The sequence below is a fragment of the Dermacentor silvarum genome, chromosome 9 (genome assembly GCF_013339745.2).
Source record: "Dermacentor silvarum isolate Dsil-2018 chromosome 9, BIME_Dsil_1.4, whole genome shotgun sequence".
In the NCBI taxonomy this organism is placed as follows: Eukaryota; Metazoa; Arthropoda; class Arachnida; order Ixodida; family Ixodidae; genus Dermacentor; species Dermacentor silvarum.
In genome coordinates, this window is record NC_051162.1 from 40419337 (window position 1) to 40436221 (window position 16885).

Genomic DNA, 16885 nt, shown 5'->3' on the forward strand with positions numbered 1-16885 from the left:
CAGCCCTTCAAGAAACCACCGGGTTTCCTCCTTTTCGTGTGGTCTATGGACGTGACGTCACCAACTTTTGTGGCTTAACTTTCACTGTTCTTTTTTGTAGGGCCATCAGACGATTTTTTTTTAGGGAGGGGTAATGCTACGCGTTAGTAGCACTGGAGGACGAGGACGAAGAAGTTGTTTTTGGTGGCTGTTGCGACTAACAACAGAAAACTGCCGTTCGCTCGGAACTGACTGTCTTTTTTCTGTCGCGACAATACAATAGAGCTATCTTCTTTTGCTATTCGTCGCGTCGATTTTGCTATCTCTAAAAAAAAAGGACAAAATGAAAAGTGTCAACCAAGTATCGACACTAAAGAAGGCAAGGTCGGCGAGCATGGTTGTTGAAACGATTGGATGATTAAATGTGCATTACTTGTCTCTATATATCGTTTTTCTTTCGTGTTTATTATTCATTTAATTCGTATCGCATTTCACGTGCAATGGACAGTTTGCAAAAGTATATAAGCTGGCTTTCCTGCGAGGATATTTTCCAACCGAGAGCTCTCGTTCACAGACTGCTTTCCTCGCTCTAAGTGCATTCGCCCCTGCACATTCCAGTCGAGGCGAACGCGCACCACAAACGCTGTTCAAAAAATTTCTGCGGGAATGTCCCGCCTCATTGTAAGCACCGCCGTGTACAGAGAGAAAGGAACAAATGAAATAAAGGAAAAGCTAGGGCAAGCGGTCAATGGAAAGAATAGTTGGTTCTCTTAGCCTGTGGTAGAGGTTATTTGGTTCGAAAATATACTTGCTTGCGCATGCGCAGAAACATTTTTGCAAAGTGTCCATTACGATAATGTCCACCGGGCCTCCTCCGCCGTCCTGTAATGGAGGAGACGCTCAATGTATGCTTCAGAAATCTCGGTGACGACGCATCTGTGTTTGGAGACTCTCTCCCGCTAGAGCGCCCAGACACTGCTCGACGTCCTGCGGCTCCTGGCAGGCGCTATATGAATTATGCATTTGGGCGAGACTGGCTTCGGCCGTTTTCTGGGCGTGGCTGGCGCGTGCTTAATGCGCGTCCGCACCACACTCAATGACCCGTCCAACGCGCGCAGCCTCTGCGCTGTGGCATTTCCCCTTTTCGGCATCGACATCTGCGTTTTGACGTGACGCCATGTTGCTGTAAGGAATTCCTCGGAAGCAATTTATAGTCCGGCGTTTACAGTGCACCAGGCTGCGGCCGGCGGAGTCGGATACGTCACGCCAGCCACGCCAGGATGTGTAGTCCTGGCGTCGTATGTACAGCCCCCTGTATACTTAGGCGCGTTAAACGCGGCTTAAGCTGTTGCCGCCACGCATGCGCAGAAATGCTTGGTGAGCGAGCGCTTTCTCGCTTCTCGAACGCGCACACTGAGCACGCTCTCCTCAGTGCACCATCACTGTAGGCTAGCCTGCTGCGAGTCAGCCAAGCTAGCGCGCGCTCCACGCTTGCCTTGCGGCTTTGGCGTGAGATAGGGCATCGTACTCTATTCTATCAATCTCTATGAATGCATGTTCTGTATGGACCTCTATTCCCGCAGCGGCTGTGCCAGAGTATCTAACGCCACTGGTCATGCTGATGGCGCCAGACGCTAAACTGCATGAGCGTCCATATTTCCGCCCGCGTAGCTGAACTGGCGTAGCGTCCGCGCATTGCAGGAGCTTAACTTGCCCTTCAAATACTTTCGGCGCTGAACCGTGCTCAGTCAAGGGCTGCAGAAGGTAGTGCCAACCTTTCCTCTTTCTCAAACCGAACACCTTCTCCCCTCACATACTCCGAGATATCGCGCCGCGGCTTCGTCAAGGCCCGCGACTGACTAGGAATCCGTGAGCCCGGTGTGCCGTCTTCACCTCTGCGCGCGCTCAGCACTCAGACGCGCTCCTTCGACCCAGTACTCCTCCCTCTCGAATCAAGGAAGAGATTGATACGACCGGATCTCTTGCAGTAATAGGTAGCGATACAGGGTAGATTTTGACGAAAAGAAAAAAAATATTACAGGGATGTTTACAAAAATTCTATATAAAAACATCTATAGCACACTTGATTAAATCAAGCAGGCTAGGCGACTATTTGTCACCACCCCATTTCAAAGGGGATGCCATTAAAGCATCGTAGTCGTCACCACATGCGTTTCTTGGCTTTCGCGATCGCTTCCCTAATCGCTTTTCCCGGAAATGCACTAATCTGCACTCGCTCACATGCTTCTACCCTCTTTGCTACCACCGGTTCTACTTTTCTCATGTTTGAATCGCCCACAAAAACAACTCGACGCTGGAGCACTCCACTGGGCCACTCCATGACATCTAGTTGTGGTCACTGCAGTCAAGTTAGTTGGCACTTTGCGGTTGCACACCAGAGGGTGACAGGGACAGACGTACTCACGTCGCACGCCCTTTACGGCTACTTACATTCGTTTTCTTTTATTATGTCCTTAGTTGCTTACCATTGCTACTTATTCTCGGCATGACGCGCGTTTAAATAATACCATGGTGATCTTCATACGTGATCTACACGTCACATAACCAACCGTTTCTTTTTGGGAAGGGTTACAAAATACCCAGATCCCACATACTCCAAATCCGCCTGAAGTCGGCTAAGCAGTTATACACAAAATAAACATGAAAATGACAGCAGTGCATGCGCTACGCACGCGGCAGCCTGCTAATCACCAGGCTAACATAACTGATCTCTTTAATACTTACAGCGTACTGCTAAGTAATGCGAAGGCTGCCTGCTGAATCTTGTTTTTAGTTAGTTGGTCGCTTATGTGGACGGGGGCGTGCAAGGGGCGCAAAACTTAGGGGGACAGGAAGAGAGGAGTCACAGGACGTATACGAACTGAGCCTCATTCATAGAAAACATTTGCTTTTAAAAGGTGCCTACCTTCACCACACCAAACTGTTATGCAAGTAAAACACAAACGCGAAAACGCATACGCACGCACAAACACACACACATGGTACCGAAAAAAAAGCAGCACACGTCATCATTGCCGCATGTCCTGTCACTCTGTTCTTCTGCTTCTCGTATTGCGCTACTTATTTCCTTTCGACTTATTGCGTCTGTAGCAATATTTGTATTAACATCAATAAGTATTATTAACGGGGTATAAACATACTTACATTAACAAAGACATATTTAAACTTTGTGTGGTAACAACGCCAGAGTGAACATGAAAAGTCAAGGCGCTTATTGTTTTCTTTTTCAGCAGTTTGCATGTTTGCATAAAGTCAATTTGACCATTATGGCATCATGTATGTACTTTTTTTATGAGACTTTCTTGTGGCCTTCGCACGCAATTGTACTGCGAGGCCGCTCTTTGTTATGTAAATGGGACCCACGCTCACGCATGCACGCACGCACACGCACACACACGCGCGTGCGCGCGCTCGCGCCCTCTACATATTTGCGTAATTAAACTTGATATTCACTTTATTGAGATATCATTTTCTTGTTAAACAGAAATGTATTTTCTACCAGAGGTTAGAAACGATGGCATATCTTGAACAATAAAACTCTAAACTTAAGTGTTCGAATCTATATATTAATGCTGCTGTTCGGCTGGCAGGACCTCAGTCAAACTGCGACAGAGCAGTTCCTTGCCATCGTTCTTTCGTTGTAGGTTCTACGCATAAGCCAATAATAAAGGTTGCCTGATTGATTAGTTTGAATGACTGACTAGTACAAGCTAAAGATGGGTTGTATCGAAAAACATGTATTGCATGCTGCAGCATTTCCTCCCTCTCTGCTGTAGCTCTGTCACTGACTGTGACCTGCGTCAATAGCGCACATTCACAGCACAGAACAACTTCATAGCGAAATATTTAGCGCGCACAATAGACAAGGACACAGTGAAGGGGGACAAGTGCACTATGCTCGACATGACACGACACCACACTATGAATACGTACCAACTCGCCCAACTCTCAGTTCCGCCACACAACAATTGTTAACTTTAAAGTCACAAAGAGGAACAAGGCGCACGTACCGTTCTTTTTCAGACTACCAGCCTGGATATAACGCTGCAAACCCGCCTGGATATAACGCTGCGAACCCGCCTGGATATAACGCGGCAAACCCGCCTGGATATGACCCTGCCTACCAGTATGGATACGACCCTGCTTTCCAGTACGACGCTGCTTTCCAGTATGACGCTGCTTTCCAGTCCGGATATCATTGCGGCATCGGTTAGTAAAATGCAAAGATCCTTTGATTAGCATGATTTTCTTTGATTTAGCTGTTTGGTATTTGCCACCAGGTATGTACCCAGTCCTGCCAAATCCTCTAAAATTGGTATGTGCCACGGTGACACAAGTGGACTGGCGCGAGAATCGAGCTGGTGTTGTTGATGTGCCGAGAGTTAGGACTGTTGGTTTAGAGCTGTTTAAAACGACAGTGCCATATAAATTGGATGCCCAGACTAGGACAACTGCGTAAAAGTTTTCTCGAAATTTCAATGGCTCGATTTCAGCTCTCAGTGTTTTCAGTGGAAACCAGGTTGATTCCTTTACAACATTGGTCTCCTTAGGGGTGAATGCCATAACTCTAATATTATGCAACCTTACGTTGCGTACTTTAACAAGTTAATTTTGTATTTCATAGTTCGCAGACCGAATTTCCGATGTCGAAACTACCCCAGGTACTCAAACGCACAGATTTCAGACGTGCGCACTACTCAGCTTTTATTCGGATAACTCAAATTATTACTAACCCCCACTCATTACTTATTACAGTTCCCATTATTCCACAAGTCAAGCGCCCTATATATAATGTTTGACCATTTCGAGCTCCTAATGCCTCACAAACCTATCTTTCTTATTACTTGTGTAATTGAGGAAACACGGGAATGAGCTTTCCATGACCGCGCAACAGGTCACGAGCTGCAATAGCGCAATTACAGGGCCTTCGACCACCACGGTAGGTAATCATTATTTAGGTCACGTGAGGTTGAAATTTCCGTGGTACAATTGCTCCCTTGTTCTTTTCCACTCAATGAGGAATACAAATAAATTGTATTAACTTTTCAGCTAGCAAAGTAATTTTACAATTCATTTTTGATAGTATCTGTTGTTTGAAAAGTAGGCGTGAAGACAGGGATACCCTACTTAAACGGACAATACCCTAACATGAATACGTGTGATATGTCTAGGGAAACTGGCAAGATAATGACGGATTGATTCCCCTGAGTTATTCAGCCGTCAAGTGAAACAGCTAAACACAAACCGATCCTGACTCATTTACAAGAGCAACCATGATGCAGTTAAAAGTCTCTGCGAGGTCATTTTAGCATGGTTATTATGTCAGCGCTTTAAGATCGTGAACGGGGACAAAAAGTCGCAGTTTCGCCCGAAAGGCGAAGGTGCGACAGCAAAGTGGTAGAGAGCTATTCGGAGTAGGGATAGTAGTTTTATCGGCTGCATAAACTTGGACACATTCGCTTTCTAACTTAATTGACAAGCGTGGTGTCATCTCGCACAAGCAAACATGAATAGGTCACACTGAATGACCGCAGACAACGACTGTCAAAACACTGGCGCAGCCGCTGCAGCGGGCGAAGAATCGTGCGGTCTATAGCTTCAACGGAAACTTAGCTGCGAATGCACAGCGCATACAAAGGTCAGAGCCGTGTGGAGATAAGAGACGCTGCTGGCGACCGCCACCACAGCCAGTGCAAGCGTATTTGTTGGCAGAGTAGAAGCTGCACCCCCCCCCCCCTCCTTCCCGCGCTGCCTACCACTTTTTTGCTTTTGCGTGGGAGATTGCATTGCCAGTTCCCCTTGCGCTTGTTTGCAAGATACGCATTTTGTGCCGTAGCACAGCGTCGCCCCGCCTCCCCCCCCCCCATACCCCCACGGCCTTTCGCGCGACGTTCGCGTTTGCTTTCAGCCGTGCGTTGGCGGTCCGTGATAGCGCGCGTTCCCCGCGCGCTTTCACTCGCGCATACGGCGCGCAGCTACGATTTTATCGCCCTCGGAATCTATACGGAACCTCACGGCTACGGCGACGACTACGGCGACGTCGACGGCAGAAATCCGATTGAAGGTTCTATATAATTGCTATCGCAATAGAAGTACCAACATGCGAAGTTTATTAGGCGAGGCCATACCCACAGACGTCTATATGTGGATAGTGTAGCCAATGAACAAAAATCACCGCCCCTTCTACTCCGTCGAGACGGTCGAACAGCGAAGCTGTGTTAATTACACTGAGTGTAACATGTGCATTTGTTGCACGTGATGTAATTACGTAAACAAAAGTAAACACAGATCGACAACCCGAACCTATATTATATTGAAACCTTGCGAGGCTAGAAGAGGCAGCGACTTCCGAGGCTACTCGACGAGCGCCCAGTTCTCTGGTCAAAACTAGAGTTACAGTACATATATGGCTCTCGCAGGGAGCCATGCGGCAGCTATATACAGTAACTCTAGTCAAAACATGCCGAGCATCCGCCAGAGGCATCGGCTGCAGTTACGGACACCGGACGCGTCCGGCGCGAACGCGGGAAATCGAGGAAGGCGTCGGCAGCAGCTCTGCGCGTTATCCGAAACAGCAGCTCTGCGTTATCCGCAGTTTCACCCAAAAGGCGAATCATCAATTGCGATAGCAAATTAGGAGAGAGCTTTACGGCGTAAGGACAGTAGTTTTATCGGCAGTATAAACCTGGACATGCCACATCACCAGCAACGCGCAGAACTGCTGTCGATGCCGTCGGCGTTTTGCACGCGTTCGCACCGAATGCGCGTGGCATTGGTGACTGTTGCCGGTGCCGATGGGGGCGGCTCGGAGGTTTTCGACGAGATCAGAACGGGACACTCGGCGAACAGCGTCGGAAGTGTTTACCACCTTCTCGCCTCGCAACGCTCTTATATAAATACACATTTGGAGCCGCAGCTAAACGTCGCCTCTCCGCCCTCCCTCCCGTCCCCCCCCCCCCCCCACGGCCTTTCGTGAAAGTGGTTCTTGAGGGAAAGGGAAAGGTTGGCGCTATCTTCTGCAGCCCTTGAGGGAGCACGGCTCAGCGCCAATTTCGTGAAACGGAAGATGTCGCGTTTGCTCTTTCTCTCTCTCTCTCTCTCTCTATATATATATATATATATATATATATATTGTGAGTGCATTTCGTGCATATCGTCGTCTTCATATGTACATACGACTCATCATCTTGTGTGAGCGCTATTTGTGCATATCATTGTCGTCATTTGTACATACGACTCATTATCATCTTTTTTGTCGTGCGGTGCTTCGTCTCTGACTCGGGCGGCTGCTCGGAAGTAAAGGCATCGCATCGGCCGACGTCTCACAAGTGGTGGAGAGTGCTTCCGTTCCCACGTCCTCTTACTTTCCCGATTCCCCTGGAGCTCCGATCTGGTCGTCGTTTGCTCTCGCCTACCACGATGATGGCAGAAACCAACCCGTCCACTAGTGCTGCTACCACCTCTGCTCAGCCCGCTGGGTCTACCTGGACGGTGAGCACCAAACACCGAGATCCTCCCGTCTTTGCCGGCCTCCGCGGCCAGGACGTCGAAGGTTGGCTCGATTACTACAACAGAGCCAGCGACGTCAATCATTGGGACGACAGGCACAAATTGCGGTATGTCGCTTTTTACTTAACCGAAGTTGCGAAGACATGGTTTTTTAACCACGAAAGTGCCTTTTCGGACTGGCCATCATTCACCCAGCAATTTCGCCAGATATTCGGCATGTCCTCTGGACGCTACGAAGTCGCGAAACAGAAGCTGACAACGCGCATACAAGAACAGGACGAGTCCTATACATCCTACATGGAGGACGTCCTCGCTCTCTGCCGCCGCGCACAGAGTGACGTTGCAGAAGCTGACCGCGTTCGCCACATACTGAAGGGCATCAACACGGTCGCCTTTAATGCTCTCGTCATGCAGAACCCAAACTGCGTTGGGGATATTATCACGGCCTGCCAGCGTCTAGACACGATCCAGTCTATTCGCCTGCCACGCGCCTCTTGCGACCCTCATCTCAACGGTGATGCTGAGCTGCGAGCCCTGATACGCACTCACATCAGGGAAGAACTTCACGGCCATCTTTCTGGACCTGCGACGCTTGCAACCGTTCGCCCCGCTCCTCCTGGACTGCGTGACATCATCAAGGACGTACTGGCGTCGATGACAAACGCTCAAATGGACAAGTCTACTGCACCATTTCGTCCGCCTAGTTATGCCGAAATTGCCTCTCGGCCTCCCTCGACCGTTCAGTCTCCACCTACCGAAGCTTACCGCGACCCCCTAGCTTCGCTGGCAGCGAATACTCCTGCACAGCCGTACTACTCTCCGTGGCGGCCGTCGCGCCCTGTTTGTTTCTACTGCGGTATTCGCGGCCACATTTCTCGCTTCTGCCGTCGGCGTCAGCAACATGAAAGGTGCGGCTATGCTACCTTTGAGCGAGACAGCGCACCTAGGTTTGACTCCTACGTTCCCGGGCGTCACCCAGGTGAAAGGCGAGGCTACGACACCTTTGAGCGAGACAGGATACCAGGGCCTAGATTCGTACGTTCCCGGACCGTACACAACCTCTTCTAGTCGCTCTCCTTCATCCTTCCCAGGACATGGCTCGAGCATCCCGCTCGCCCTGGCGTCGCTCTCCTTCACCTTACCGTCGTTCCTGATCGCCCTTGCGTGCTGCTTCCCCTGTTGTGGACACCCGTTCGGAAAACTAGAGGCTGCAGTTTTCGGTGGAGAAACTGCATCGTATTGGACTGTCCCGATTCCTCCTGCTCGCCCCGCCAATTTGCTCTCAGTTTGTGTGGAAGGTATTTCCGTCGACGCCCTTGTAGATACTCGAGCCGCTCTTTCTTTTATACATCATGAACTGTGCTTCCGTCTGCGAAAAGTGCAAATGCCGTATGTTGGTCCCCTCCTATGTGGTGCCAATGACGTTCCCATCTTTCCTACCGGACAGTGCTTAGCTCGCGTCCTGATAGACGGTACTCGTCATCATGTGCAACTTGCGGTGCTTTCGACGTGCGCTCATCAGATGATATTAGGATGGGACTTCCTGCCCGCTGCTTCGGCACTAATGTCGTGCGGCGACCCAAGCATCCACATCAGCGACACCGAGACTTATCCCGTTTTCCGATTCCCCGTGTCCCAACCCTCATTGCAGCAGAGGATTTATTATCCAACCAGACGAAGAACGTGTTCTTACCCTTGAGTCAACAGACATTGTCGACGGAGACGCATTGGTTGTACCTTCTCAGCGCTGCATTTCTCGAGGACTCGCCATCGCTTCTTGCTTGGTCCGGTTCTCGTGTGGCTATGCCAACCTCACAGCCTTTAATACGACTCCTGGGCCACTACTACTGCCGAAAGGGTCTACTGTCGCCAAGCTCGCCGACACTGCGCCGGTATGTGTCGTCAGTGTTTCGCCTGCCACATCTTCCACGCATTGTACGCCCGCTGAAGGCCACACTAGTGCTATTAAGGTCACCTTGAGTGCAGATCTCAATCCGGCCCAGACGGATGCACTCCCCACCATTTTAATGAAGCACGAAACTTGTTTTCACGTTTCTTCGCGAGGCCTGGGTCTGACCACTCTAACTACTCATCGAATTGAAACAGACGGCTCTCGCATCATTCGCCGTCGCCCGTTCCGTTTGTCACCTTCGGAGCGAAAAGTTATAGAAGAACAAGTGAACGACACGCTGACACGGAACATTATAAGGCCTTCAGCAAGCCCTTGGTCTTCTCCTGTTGTGCTTGTTAAAAAAATGGATGGTTCTGTGCGCTTTTGCATCGATTATAAGGCGCTAAACAAAATTACCCGCAAGAATCCAATGCCTCGTATTGACGATGCTTTGGATACCTTACAAGGTGCCGAGTATTTCTCGAGCCTCGACTTGTGCTCCGGATATTGGCAGATTCCAATGCATGAGCAAGATAAAGAAAAGACTGCGTTTTGCTACACTTGATGGCTTTTTCGAGTTTAACGTGATGCCATTTGGACTGTGCAATGCGCCAGCTTCGTTTGAACGTATGATAGATGCAGTACTCCGTGGCTTAAAATAGAAAACATGCCTTTGTTACTTGGACGACATTGTCATCTTTTCGTCGAGTTTCTCCCAGCACCTACAACGTCTAAACCAAGTTCTGACGTGTCTAGCAAAGGCTGGTCTCCAACTCAATACTAAAAAGTGCCGCTTTGCTAAGCCGAGGCATTAAAGTATTTGGGCCACGTCGTCAGTAAGCATGGCATCCAGCCTGATCCCGATAAATCGCTGCAGTGCTGCAATTTCCGCCACCAACCACACTTAAAGAACTCCGCAGCTTTCTAGGACTCGCGTCCTACGTTCCGCCGCTTTGTCCGTGACTTCGCCACCATCGCCGCTCCTCTACACAAACTTCTGACTTCGAGCGCGTCCTTTGTGTGGTCGGACGACTGTGAAGCCGCCTTCCAGACCCTCAAACGACTTCTCACGTCAGGGCCCGTGCTCCGTCATTTCGATGCAACCGCCCCTACTATTCTACACACTTGATGCCAGTGGGCATGGACTTGGCGCTGTTCTGCTGCAGCGGAATCAGAAGGCTGAAGAGCAAGTCGTGGCTTATGCAAGTCGTACGCTTTCTCCTGCTGAGCGCAACTACACAATTACAGAACAGGAATGCCTCGCCATCGTGTGGTCAATACAAAAATTTCGACCCTATCTCTACGGCCGCCATTTCACAATTGTGACCGACCATCATGCCTCTCTGTTGGTTGTCGTCCCTGAAAAACTTGTCTGGACGCCTAGGCCGTTGGGTACTGCGCTTGCAGGAATATGACTTTACTGTTACGTATAGGTCCGGCAAACAACATCAAGATGCCGACGCTTTGTCACGCTGCCCGCTGTCTCCAAACGCCCATGCTTCACCTTCGGTCTGCACGTACCCATCTAGCCACACTGTCTCAGAACACGTCCAGTAGCCCGGGACAGGCGGTTGCCTCAGTTGACTTTCTTCCGTCTACTGACCTCGTCTCACTCCAGCGTACTGACCCATACTGCCGAACGCTGATCGACCGACTTACTGGCTTGGCACGACCCCCCAACAGTCGCTTAAGACGACAACTTTCACGTTTTAAGCTTCAGGGTGGAGCGTTATTTCGATTAATCTACCATCCTTCCGGTAACCGGTGGGTACCAGTCATACCTCGCTCACTTCGACTCCAAGTATTAGAAGCATTTCACGACGACGCGACGGCTGGCCACTTGGGCTTTCTTAAGACCTACGGACCGCATCAAAACGCGTTGTTTCTGGCCGGGTCTTTCCGTCTCTGTCACCAAATACGTTAGCTCCGGCGCGTCATGCCAACACAGAAAACGCTCGACATCCCTTCCAGCCGGTCCTCTGCAGCCTCTACCATGCCCGTCCACCCCCTTCGAAATTGTGGGCATAGACTTGTACGGACCCCTCCCACTCACGCCCGCTGGTCACCGCTGGATCGTTACCGCAGTGGATCATCTCACGCGGTACGCGGAGACAGCTGCTCTTCCGCTCTGGTACTGCCTCCGAAGTCGCCGACTTTTTCGTGCACGCTATCGTTTTGCGCCACGGCGCACCTCGTGTCCTCCTGAGTGACCGTGGCAAGATGTTTCCTTTCGCATGTTCTTCGTGAAGTCCTCCAGGCCTCTGACACCACCCATAAGACCACATCAGCGTACCATCCGCAAACAAATGGCCTTACCGAGCGTTTTCATCGAACTTTGTCCGACATGATGTCAATGTATGTTCGACCCGATCACACAACTGGGACACCATCCTACCTTTCGTGACGTTTGCGTACAATACTGCCGTCCAACGTACAACCAATTACAGTCCCTTCTTCCTTGTGTACGGTCGTGCGCCGTCTTTCGTCTTGGACACTACACTCCTTTCAGCACCTGCAGCTCCATCCGCGTCTCTTCCTGAAGAATTTGCTGCTCGCATCGCCCGCTGCCGTGAAATTGCTCGCGCCAACACCGCTACCATTCAGGACAAAAGGAAAATTCGTTATGATGCGACGCGTCGCGTTGCTTCGTTCCGCCCAGGCGACGAAGTTCTTTTGTGGACACCTGTTCGCGCACCGGGCCTCTGTGAAAAGTTTCTCCAGAGATATCTCGGCCCCTACACCGTTTTGCAAAGAACTTCGGCCGTTAACTACCGCGTCACTCCTGTCAGCTCAGCTACTGACCGCCGCCGCCGCTCTACTGAATCGTTCACGTCTCTCGCCTGAAACCTTACATTCGCCGTACCTACCCTTTCTAGCTTGCGGTCTTGCTGACCGCTTTCCTGAGGGGGGGAAGTTAGTGTGAGCGCATTTTGCGCATATCGTCGTCGTCATCTGTACATACGACTCATCATCTTGTGTGAGCGCTATTTGTGCATATCGTCGTCTTCATTTGTACATACGACTCATCATCATCTTTTGTCTCGTGCGGTGCTTCGTCTCTGTCTCGGGCGGCTGCTCAGAAATAAAGGCATCGCATCGGCCGACGTCTCACAATATATATATATATATATATATATATATATATATATTTGCCAGGAGTTAAGACGAATTCGATGATGCCCACTCCCCCCCCCCCCCTTTTTTTTTTCTCTCTCTCTCTCGCTATTTGCGGAGGCGTCGCAAACTCGGTGGGTCTTTAACGTCCTGCTTACAAATAGATGGTACTGCGGACAGCACGTGTCTATTGCTGTATGGAAACTGGATGCTTCTTCAAAGGATGCGATGGCACCTATTAGTTTTTTTTTTATTAGTTTCCAGGAGTTCCAGTGGCACTGGGGTGGTCCCAAAGCTTTTTAAGATTATTTGGAGGTTCACCTAAAGATAGCGCTGAGGGGATGGGGCTCACTATTGGCCACTGAGAGGTCACTGAAATCTCACGTATTTTTTTTTCTTTCCGTAACGTCTATTACTGTCTATTTTTCCAAATTTACGGCGCGATTAGCGGCATGAAATGCTTCAACAATACTCGTATGTTAAGAAGCAAGACTATTTCTGCTTGATTCTCATGCACGCCTGTTTAAGACGAATGATTAGAATCATCTTAAACGATAATAAAAAAAATGTCCACTATGCACGGAAACATGTGTTCGGGTTCAGATCCTAACGCGCCGTTGAAATGTCGGTCGTGAACTCGTGGGTGTTGCGCTCGAGGGCCGCCGTATGTGTGACATGGAGCTACGTACCTTGATTGGGATGTTGGTGGTCCTCTCTGGAGCATCCACGTTGTACCAGACATATAGGACGTTGCGGCCTTGCGCCACCACCACGTCGCTGTCCGGAACCCACTGCGAGACGTATGTGTTGGTCACCGCCTGTGCGACCGGTCGAGCTCGCCTGCTGTGCGCACTATTCTACAGAGACGCCAAGAATCCCGCACCAATACGCCTCCCTAAACGGCCGGCATACTCTTTACACCGAGAGCTAAATTACATTCTCATTCAGTCTCTAGTTCAGCACGTTTAAAACACGCTGAGCGAGACCTGCATGTGATGGCCGCCTGCAATATGTTATCAAAAGCCTTCAACTATGGTCTGAGAATGTCAAAATTTATTCTCCCGCTGCACGGCGAATAGGCAAACAAGAGAGACAGTGTAGCAGCGCCACTCACCTGAACAAACGTACAGTTGTTCAGAAGTGTCACTTTGTCTTGGGACGCAATGTCGAACAGGCTGAGCTGCAATGGAAGCAGGAAAAAAAATTGATTGCGCGCTGTACATGGTTGCGTCAGCCGATCTAGGAAGATAAAGAGGCCATGATAAAAACAGGCATCGTCCCCGTGACGAAACAATCGCAGGCAGATGGTAAACTACGGTGACTGTCACAACAGTTCTGCCTTTTAAGGATATTCACTTGATGCTACAGGGTATTCGCTTCGGAGCCTTATATTCTTCTGCTGTTGCGTCAGTTACTGCGTCTCGTTGTGTTCTATTATCCACGCCCGGTCATTTCAGATAGCAAAAAATGTCCTAAGGAGGCTCTGCAATTTACCTTTTTAATTCCTCCGGGAGGTGAGCGACAACTGCAGGCCAGAACAAACAAAATGGCGTGCAGTGAGCTGAGCTTGTCGGAAAACGAACATCAGTGGCATTGCGGCTAATGCTTTCGATATGACACTGACTGCCTAAAGTTTTACTGCCACACTTCTTCACAATATTGAAGAACTCAACTTAGATAAGCCAGGACCGCGAAAATGCGAAAAAAAGGTCGAAGCCTCTGCTACAGTTTTGGCTAGTAACGATTCAGAAGTGGTGATAACTTTTTCAGCCTTTTAAGTCCGTGCATGGTGTACACATTCTCACCGTTGCACACAACCTCAGTTATTTGGCCGTTCAACAGCAACTGGCTTTTAGCCTGAGATACCCACATCAAAGAGACTCCGATACGGCGCTCATGAATTTTAACGTCCCAGACAGCGATACAGAACCCCCGTAGATGTGCTATTCTAGGCGAGCGCCGATTAAAATTTGTGGTTTTGTGGGCCTTTTCTTCCTTGTGGGTATACTTCGACGCAAATTATATAGAAAACGGAAATATTGGATAAGAGAGGTATTGCCTCTGACTTTATTTTCATTACATCTCATTTGATGGTAGTCCGCGTAGCAAGTAAACATGTTTTGACTGTTCATCCATTGCTAACAAAATGCACTTGTATAGTTAGCGTTTCTTCCACAATGTCACAAACGAGAGGGTTTGTTCTGCTCCTCTGAGCACACTGTTCCGAGTGAAATCGATGGTTCGACGATAATTCATCTGGTCGGGAGGAGGCATAATGAAAATGAAAACGGAGAAACGCTGACAAAAAATGAAAATGTTTAAAGAACTTCAAGGCGTTTCGGCTTCCGTACATTTACAAATGGGCACGCTCAAAAAAATAACTAGGCTTGTATTTGCTTAGACCTGAAGCGATAAAGAAAGGCTACCATTCCATCTATATAGCAATGCTCGGAAGCCGAAACATCTTGAAGTCTTTTAAACCTTTTCATTTTTGGTCGGCGTTTCTCCGTTTTCCTTTTCACTGTTCCGAGTAATGCACACTGGGCCAACACCGTCGCGATGTGGCAGGGGACCTGCCGCACCCACCCGTTGTCGTCTGTCCCGAAAGAGCAGCTTCTGACCAGTCTCGTTCAACTCGAGCCAGTCGATCTTGGAGTCATGCGGCACCTGAGCCAGCGTCATACCCGTCACCAGGTCAACTGCAAGTACACGCCAGTCGCGGGCCGCGAATTGAGTCGCGCCATCTCATATGCAAGCTACCCCAAATATAAGCAGAAACAATCTACATATTCTTTGCGGGTTCCTCTGCAACAAGCAGCTGAACTTTCAGCCGTCTGCATGTTTCGTGCTGGAAGGTGTGCATCACTGGAAGCTTCTTATTAAGCTGAATACGGCAGCGCGCGAACAGACGAGACGTATTTACTCCAAGAATTAACTATATTTACTGGCTAAGTTACATCATTTTAAGTGTCACTGGTGCCGAAGGGGAAAGCACTGCGTGATCAAATCAGCGCATGAAGATGGCCCTGGCAAGAACGTTGCTGTGATATAATGCACCGTCATGCAGGGTGCTGGGCCCAAGAAATGTAGCCCCAGTTCGTTCACTGTCACTTTAATATCGAAGAAAGAAAAAGAAAACAAGAGACGTAAAATGAGAAGTTGACAAACCGCTCAGTGCTGCTACTACTCGTTTGTTGGTAAGGAAATTAAGCCGCACAAACCAAGGATAATATATTCATAGTTAACTAAAGAAAAATAAAAAAACTTCCCTGAGTACCCTCTTCATATATATTTGTCTTGATTTATGCGCTTTTACACATTCTGAATGTGCAGTTCAGCAGTGAGACAAGTGTTTTAGCTTGGACCGAACTGCGTGCTCTTGACAACTGCGTATAGGGAGAACGCAGTATGCTATAGGCCACGTATCTGTGTGCGTACCTAATTTTTTTATGCGTATCTATCACTGACGTTGCATGAAAATCTGCACACGTTACAACCAGTTAATCTGCACCGCCTAAATACGCAGCAGCTTCTCTGCAGTGGCCGCGCCCCACATGAAGGCAACGCTTTGTGGTGGCATAAGCGAGCTTACTGCAATTCACGTCATGTAACGAATCATGTTCGTTTCATTTCTGTGGGTATCTAAGATTCACAATAGCCGTTCGAAATCAATTTTAGCGGAAACCCTCGTTCTTCGGCAACTTCAGTATTTTTGAAGCTCGTTTTTTCGTCGCGTACAAACATAAGCAAAGCTACGCAGGAACATTCACTGGCTCGAGGAATGCGTGCATGAACTTATTGGAAGCACGTGCTTACCAACAAATATTGTTTTCAAGTCGATTAAATAGGCTAGCTTCTTGTTGTCCGGTGCCCCAGGGCGCCTTCGTTCGTTGAGACGCACACTTGAAAAAAAAAAAAAAAAAAACGGAGATTTGTTAGACAATACAAACCACTCTATGATATGTTCGATGATTAAAAGTGACGTTGAAATAAGCGCCAGAGTTTGTTTTTGTTTTTCGTCAGGCAACATACCTTAGCAAATGAGGATTCATGAATTCTGTGCGCACCGAACCAAGAATCTCGTTGTGGCCATATTCTACCAGGGACAGTTCACCAGCGTTGAAAATCATGCACACCTGTGCCAAAAAAAGTGTAAAACAACAATGCTCCATCAAAGAGTTCAGCCCTCTAGTTCAAGCGATTGTTGTCGACAGCATGCATTGTATATCAACTTTTGCTACCTTCGGGCATCCATAAGAGTGTTTAAAGAGGTATTTGTCCCGGGAAACTTCCGGCGTAACATTTAACGACCTGCCTTTCTAGCATCGTGTGTGCACGTTGCACAGATGCAAATAGAAGTTTTTCACGCAC